This window comes from Natator depressus, chromosome 20 (assembly GCF_965152275.1).
Source record: "Natator depressus isolate rNatDep1 chromosome 20, rNatDep2.hap1, whole genome shotgun sequence".
NCBI lineage: Eukaryota > Metazoa > Chordata > Testudines > Cheloniidae > Natator > Natator depressus.
Window position 1 is genome coordinate 5,908,623 of NC_134253.1, and position 8,927 is coordinate 5,917,549.

The window sequence follows — 8,927 nt, forward strand, 5'->3', positions numbered from 1 at the left end:
GGGTGTATGGGGATAGATAGATAGATAGATAGATAGATAGATAGATAGATAGATAGATAGATAGATGGGGTGTATGGGGATAGATAGATAGATAGATGGGGTGTATGGGGATAGATAGATAGATAGATAGATAGATAGATAGATAGATAGATAGATAGATAGATAGATGGGGTGTATGGGGATAGATAGATAGATAGATAGATAGATAGATAGATGGGGTGTATGGGGATAGATTGATAGATAGATAGATAGATAGATAGATAGATCGTGAACAATAAAATCAACCAGAGACAGCAAATGTGAAACTGGATCCAGTAGATAGCAGTGAATAAAAACGATAAATACAGTTGTTCTAAGAGAGGGACTCTCAAATATTTCACCATCGTCCCCCATTTTTATCCAAGCAAATGGCCTCTGGCAACCTCCATCCCATGTGCTGATCACATTCCTAGAGATCAGCAACTAATGAAATACTAGAATACTTGAAATACAGGCAGTTGTAGTAATTGACTTACTGTGACACGTCCCAGTGACCTTGTCTCTGCACACACATGGCGTATCCAGTCAGGCAAAGGCTGGGCCAAATTGCAGTGCAGTGGCCTGCCAGTCCCCCAAGTGTGGCGGGGGTCCCCAAAGGCGATGGGTGTTCAAGGGAGGAGGGGCGCTCAAGACAAGGGAGGGGGGCAAGAGTTCAGGGAGAACAGGCTGAAGGGGCCTAGGGAAGTTGGCTGGGGAGAGTGGGACTCCCATCGGACTCCTGTTCCCCCAGTTCTGAAGGGGACAAGGGGAAGATGATGGGGAAATAAAATTAAGGGAACAGGCACTAAAGGGGAGGCAGGCTGGCAGGCAAAGGAGTCCCAGCCTCCCTCATTGCACCACCTCAGTCAGTCACCCCTGGAGCCCTCCATCCTGCCCCCTCGCGTCCCTGCCAGCAAGGTCTCAACGCCGGCAGCTCTGGCCGATAACCCTTCTGCTAGGAGTTCCCTACTGGCTAGGAACCAGCAGGGGGAGCACTGGAAATGCCCCAGTGCCAGATTCACAGCAATCCCCCCCCCCCCCCCGGCAGTGGTGGGAAAGAGTCACTGCAGGGCACACCATAGTCTGTCCACAGGCGATCTGGCAATTACAGGCCACAAAATGGACCCAGACCCTAAAGGTGGAGGGTCTGGGGGATGCTGACCTGCGTGCGAAGCTGGAGGAAGTGGAGCAGGCCCGCCGAAAGGCGGAGACAAACCCCGGGGAAATGGCCGAAGGATGGGAGGCGGCAGAAAAGAAGCTGGCTGCCCTGGAGGTACAGCTTCGGGGAGCCCAAGGGAGGATTCCCCCCCTTACCCCCAGGGGTGGGGATTTTGAGGGGGTGTGTGTGTAGCGGGGGCAGTTACCCCGCTCCTGGTGGAAAAGGTAGGCTGATTGGGGAAGCGGCCACAGCTGTGTCCACACCCAATCAGGCCACAGCTGGCCCTGATATAAGGGCTCAGGGAGGAGCTGGCTCAGTCTCACTCCAGCTTTGGAGTGAGAAGGACCTGGCTGCCCGGGAGCTCAGGGTACCTGAAGCAGAGTGGTACTCAAAGTGTCACAGCTAAATACAAGGTGGAACTGATTATTCAGCAGAAATAATTAACATATTCTAAGGGACTAGTCAAGGTGAAGTGGCCCATTAACACCTCCTAGATCATAGGACAAAAAAGGGGGGAAGGTGGTTAGTGGATTACAGATTGTTGTAATAAGATGTAAATGTCTGTATTAAGATCAGGTTTCAAAGTAACAGCCGTGTTAGTCTGTATTCGCAAAAAGAAAAGGAGGACTTGTGGCACCTTAGAGACTAACCAATTTATTTGAGCATAAGCTTTCGTGAGCTACAGCTCACTTCATAGGCATGCATCCGATGAAGTGAGCTGTAGCTCACGAAAGCTTATGCTCAAATAAATTGGTTAGTCTCTAAGGTGCCACAAGTCCTCCTTTTCTTTTTGTATTAAGATCATGATTTTTCGTGTCTAGCAAAATTATGAATTTAAGCTCCCAAGTTCGTCTTTTGAGGATGTTGTGCAGGTTTCCTTTGAGGACAAGGACTGAAAGGTTAGCTATGGAGTGATCGGTCTGTGAAAGTGTTTGCCCATACGTGACACAGTGTTCCTCTCTCTTAACATTTTCCTGCCTGAGTTCATGCAAGAGCGTGGTGACGGTCTGTTTCATGCTGGAAAGGTCTGACCCCTAGTGGTTATAATGAATGGCTACAGTGCATGCTGAAATGAACATGGGGAATGTAGGGTAGCAGGACTGAAGGCAGGGTTGGCAGCCTCCTTAGTAAAAGCTAATCAAATTAAATAGTCTTACATTATTTCCAGCTGATATGTATATTATCTGTCCGGAGTCTACACGTGGCTACCAAGCTTTGAGATGCTCCTCCAGGGGCATTTGTTGCCCTGGGAGGTGTTGGGCGTGACTGAAAAAGGGGGGATTGAGGAGGGTTGGGTGTGTCTGAGGAATATTGGGTGTCCTGGGGCAGGGCAGGGTGTGGGGTGTGCCTGAGGAGAGTTATGAGTCCCCCATGGAGTGTGAGGTACACCAGAGGGGGTATTGATTCCCTTAGGGAGTAGTGGCTGGCTGTGTTCAAAGGGGTGTTGAGTCTCCTGGGTGTTGGTTGGGGGGCTACTGGGGGAGAGTTGAGGGGGTGGAGTCCTCTGGGGGATGTTGGCTGTGTATGATATGGTATTATGTCCCTGGGGTGGGTCTAGGGTGTGCCAGGGGTATGAGATGTCTAAGGGGGTGTTGTGTCCCCTGAGGAGAGCAGGTTGTCTCCCCTGGGAAGAGAGGGTACCTGGGGGGGTGTTGTGTCCCCTAGAAAGGGAAGGTCTCTGAGGGGGTGCTGATTTCCCTGGGGAGGGCTGTTGGCTGTGTCCCCTTGGGAATGTTCAAGACCCCTTCACGAGGCTGTATGAGCAGGAGTCTGGGCAGGGAGGGGATGGGGCTGCTGGGTATGTGGGGTGGAGTCTGAGAAGCCTGTAGAAATCTAGGGAAGGAAGAGTCACCGTCTCCTCACCTCCTTCCCTGTAGCTCTGTTGCTCCTTCAAGCCAGCAAAGGGAGCAGCAAGAGGGGAAGCCGAGAGGCCTGGTCTCCACGTTGGCTGCATGCAGCAGCCCACCTGGATGTTTGTAATTCCAGTGCCATATTTGCACAACAGGTGCCCTGAATGAGGCCTATTCCTCACATAAGCACCCTCGAGTTCCCAGCTGCTATTCTGGTCTAGGTTACACCTGGCAACAAAACGGCGAATGAGCGGGACAGCAAGAACCAGGCACCTGGCTAAAAAAATAGATGTCCTTCGGAAAGGCAGTGGTGATCCAGTGGATAGAGTGCTAGATTTGGGTCTGGACCCCTGCGATCTGTTCCCAGCTCTGCCACTGGCCTGCTGTATGATCTTGGACACTTCACTTCTCTGTGATTTTGCATCCCTTCCTTCACCTTGCCTGATTAGGCTATGGGTGCTACAGAGCAAGGCCCATAGCCTATTATGTGTTTCTACCAAGCCTACCAAAATACAGTCCTGATCCGGACAGGGGCCTTTAAATCAGCGTTGCTAGTTCTAAAGATTTGATTGTGAATCTTGGAATAGTTTGTTTTTTCTTAAAGCTCCCAACTCCTAGAATCAAATGATTACATGAGAATCTTGGCTTTTCCTTAGACAAAAACAAAGCAAAAATCAAGTTTCTAGCCCACGTGGTTGCTTGGAAAGCTTGACAATGTGACCTCAGTGCACCCTACTGTTGCAAACAACCTGGCAGGGAAACAAAAAGAACCCCACGTTTATTATTATTTTTAAACTCATGATTATTAAGCCAATTAAATGGTTTTGGGGGAGCCAGACACCTTGAACATTTTTGGTTGGCAACACCGCATAATACAAATAATAAGCTTGCGCCTGGCGATAAGTCACAAAAGGAAATATTTCTTCACACACCACACAGTCAACCCGTGGAACTCTTTGCCAGAGGATGTTGTGAAGGCCAAGACTATAACTGGGTTCAAAAAAGAACTAGATAAGTTCATGGAGGACAGGTCCATCAATGGCTATTTGCCAGGATGGGGAGGGATGGTGTACCTAGCCTCTGTTTGCCATAAGCTGGGAATGGGTGACAGGGGATGGATCACTTGATGATTCCCTGTTCTGTTCATTCCCTCTGGGGCACCTGGCATTGGCCACTGTTGGAAGACAGGATACTGGGCTAGATGGACCTTTGGTCTGACCCGGTATGACCGTTCTTATGTTCTTAAGTAGAGCTCAGGGAAAATTTTCAACCAAAACTTTTTTTCTGGTGAAAAACGCAGATTCAGCCACACCGGAAACGTTTTGCAAATTGGCCATTGTTTTGCATGGGATACACTTTTTTTTCCAACCACGAACGGAATGGATGTTTGCTGCAATGATGGCACTTCATAAATTCAAATAGCAGCCTCACGTAGGCAATGGTTCATCTATTCTTAACTTTTCTATTGGTAAATGATACCCGCCATTTGGCCAGGTCAACCACAACCAGGAGGCTGATTTCGCACAATGAAGCCTTATTGTAAACACCGGGTGGGAGGAATCTTTCCTATGAATTCTCAGCCTCATTTAACTCTGCATTTTTCATGCTTTGTTGGTAGGGGTATCAAAGAAGCAGGCTGGGTGCCACAGCGCTATAATGACATCGCCATGCCAAACAGATTAAATACACCCCACCGTATCCAGCAATTATGAGGCTATAGAACAGTAAGGCCTTGGGGCCATGCTGTGTGTGGTAGAAGAGTCCCTGGATTATTTCCATGTGGCAGCTACAGAAACGGGACTTTGGGAAGGGTCATGTCTAAAGCTAGGTCTTTGTGCACCCTACATCTCTCTGAACCATAATCAGCCACCTGAGAACAGGCCCTTGCCAGTGTCAGGAATGTATCAGCCTTGCCCTGCTCCCATGGCCTGCAAAAGGGAGCAGTTTCTCATTTTCTGGGCTAGATTGGGTCTCTTATGCCACACCCCTGCCTACAGTCACACTGCCCCAGAAGAAGCACTGGGTGGCGGAGTGTATTTCAGGCATTGTCTCTCCTGGAGCTGCCTCCTCCCCATGGGGAGTGAACAATCTTTAAGGATAAGTAGATTGCTCTCCAGGGTTGTCCAGCCGCGTGTGGATGCGTCTGGTCCCACCTCCTTTTTGGCCCCTTTCCAGCATCTTGCTCGCCACAGGAGGAAGCAGGAACGCACAGTGCACCCAGACACAGGAAGTTGCGCGACCGCTGTTGCATACAACAAACTTTTTTTCCATCTCTTGCAAAAAGTTTCGACAAAAACGTTTTCTCCGTTTTTGCCAAAATTTTTCTACAAAACTTATTTCAGGAGTTTGTCAAAAAAACTAAAAACATCCAGTATGCAATTTTTGTTTTGGTTTTTGGTTGGCTGGTCGGTGTGTTTTCAGCAACTGAACGCCTACAACTTTCAGCCAGGCACGCAAAAACAAGAACTCATCATCTCTCCGGATCAGGCCTATACTGAGTAGTTAACGTGCACATGGGAAAGCTGCTCTCTATTAGAGTTGCGGGAATGACCAATTTTTCAGTTCAGTGGCAAGTCTGAAAAATTGGGGCGGGGGGAAGCGTTTTGAGTTGACCCAGTAACAAATTTTTTCAAACCTTTTGGTGAATCAAAAAGTCGGGAGAAACCCTGTGTGGGGTCTGTCTCAGTTGGCTGGAACCAAAATGTTTCATTTAGATTTCAAGCTTTTAAAAAAGATATCATTTACCATCCTTTATATCACTCTCAGGGCTATAGTTTAGTTTGAGAATAACAGTGCCTAGTTCTTATATAGCCGCTTTTATCTATCCATCTCAGAGTGCTTTACAAAAGAGTTGCATATCAAGATCCATAGTTTGCAGATGCAGAAACTGAGATTCGCTGAGGTGAAGTGACTTGCCAGCTGGCCAGTGTTAGAGCCAATAATAACACATGTGTCTCCTGAGTCCCAGTCTAGTGCTCCATCCACTACACCACACTGCCTGCCCTAGTCAGTGACTATGAATCCAGTGCTCTAATACTCCAGGGACAAGGATGCTATAAAGGGAGCCCATATAGATAATAAGACATGCCATTTTTTAGAAGCTCCCAGGCTTTCCTGCCCCCAACTTCAGTATGCAGAATTCCACAGGCAAGAAAACCAACTGTGATTGCAAATGACTACAATGGGTTAACTTTATTAAAGGCATGATGCACACTCCCATATCACAAACTCAGGAAACTTCAACCGCAGCTACATTGCAGAGAAGATATGGTTGGTAATGCAACACAAAATTCTTTGCAGGGATTTTTGTTTTGTCTCTCATACAGTCACAACAACAACAACAAATGTGAATGGGGTAATTAGTTATTTCCATGAGACATTTAAACCTAAAGACCTGTCTTGACTGGCATAGCCAGTTATTGTAATAAAATAAGAACACACCTAACCCAGTATCCTGTCTGCAACAGTGACCAGTACCAGAGCTTCAGGGGGAGTGTACAGAACAGACGTGGGCAGATCCACCTCTTTCTTTTTCCCCTCCCAGCTTCTGGCAGTCAGAGGTTTAGGATTGCCTCAAGCATGGAATTGCATCCCTGACCATCTTGGCTAAAAGCCATTGATGGACCTATCCTCCGTTAACTTCTTTAGCTCTTTGTTGAACCCAGTTACACTTTTGGCCATCACAACATCTCCTGGCAACAAGTTCCACAGGATAATTGTGCGTTGGGTGAAAAACTATTTGCTCTTGTTTGCGTTAAACCTTCTGCCAATTCATTTCACTGGGTGACCCTGAGTTTTTGTATTATGGGAAAGGGCAAAAAACACTCCCCTACTCACTTTTCGCGCACCATTCATGATTTTATAGTCTATCATATCCCCCCTCTTAAACAAGGACAGAGCATGATCTTCCTTAGCTCTGGCAGAGACCTCAGAATCAAGGAAACAATTCTCACTCCTCGGGGCCAGTTTTTTAATACTTTCTAATGCTTTGGTGGAGGCGTTGTGGTATTGTATTGGTGTCAATGAGATCAATACCAGCCCTATTTCTATCTTAAGCATCTGAACCCAAAGATAGAATAAGTATAGCACTGATAGTAACCTAAAGATATCTGAGCAATTTCTAGCCGCACTCCGGCTTCTTTTATGGCAATCAGGGATAGTCAAGCAGGTCTCTGTTCTTCATTACAATTCCCAACCCATAAGCTTTTTATTCATTCTTTCTTACACTGCAGCCACAAAGCTCTCTGGGCCAAATGACATCACCCATGTTGTAGCAAAACCACAAAAGAACTGGGAAGACAAGGCATTCGCTGTATAAACTACAGAGTAACAAAAGAGGAAGAGCGTGGGAAAAATCTGCATCGGAAAGCGACGACAACTAGACTTTTAGTGGCAGATCCTCAGCTGGAGTAAGTAGCACACCTCCTCTGAAGTTAATAAAGTGACATTGATTTATACCAGCTGATGGGTTGGGTGCTTGGATGAAAATGAATTCAGTTAGACTTAGGAAAATCGAACTTATCTCTGCTGAAGTCAACAGACTAGCACTTTGCGTGTGAGAGGAATCTGAAGCCCTCCTTGGGCCAGAATTTCAGCCAGTATAAATGTGTATAACTCCACTGAAGCCAATGCTATGCTGATTTACACCAGAAGTGTATCTGGTCCATTGTCTGCTGCATGTGATATTAAAGGTGTATGGAGTAAGATCCCAGTGTTTGCAACTTATGTCATCATTTACAATTAAGCAAAGGAGTTGCAGAGTGTCAAACACCACCTATCTGATTGACAGCACTTTGCACACATATAAATGACAATACAAGCTTCAAGAGTCCCTAAATATTTCTACCATAGATAAACTCTTTGGGCTTGGTTCTCCTCTCACTTGCCTCACTTTTATGTCTATACAATTCCAGAGGCTTTTATGGAGTCACTCCTGATTTGCACCGGTGTAAGTGAGAACAGAATGTAGTAACCATATTGCTTACATTTTGTGGTGAAACAAATTAATTCCCACCCTCTGCACGCTTTTAAAAGAAGATTGTTAATGCAGTTTGTACTGAAATAACAAAGTAAACTCTTATGGGCCATGGCACCATGTATTATCTTGGAATGGTGGAAATAAACGGAAGCTATTTATTTTTGATCCAGCATACCAGATTGAAAAAAGAGTGGCCAGAAGAGAGGCCCAAGGCTGAAGAATGTATTGCAAAATTTAAAGTAATTTTTTGGACATTTAGTTTGGGGCAATTTTATGCCCTTCAAACTTCACTGTGTGTGCGTGAATTTCTGCATTCTAAAAAGCCAAGTTTAAATCTGTCTGCATTCTTTCTTTCTACAGAAAGAAAGAAAGAAAGAAAGAAAGAAAGAAAGAAAGAAAGAAAGAAAGAAAGAAAGAAAGACGCCAACTTCTTTTTTTAACAAAACATTTTTGGATTCTTAACTAAGAGCTGGGGTTTTCAAAACAGCCTAGGGGGTTTAGGTGCCCAAATCCTATTCAGAGGGAGTTCAGCACCTTATTCACTTGGGCTCATTTGAAAAATCCCAGCAGAAATTTAGAAAAACTTGATGATCAAATGGTTTTGCCTTTGGGTGGGTGAAATTCACCTTCATGCAAAGAGCCAGACAAAGGGCTATAGTAGGACTTAAGTCACATGTAGGCATTATCCTGCCCTCTGCACAGGGGTGAATTTCACCCTAGATCCTGCTCTTGGTGGCAAAGCTCAATGGGGCAGAGTCAAGCCCTGGGCTGTCTGCGGTGGGGTCATGCACTGTGATGTATCTTACTGGCATTTCATTCATCACTGCACAATTTTGCAACCAGTTTGGCTGTCAGGAGACAATAAAACCTTTGTCTTTCTATGCCATTTATTTATTTTTGTACTCATATTCCGGCAGTGATG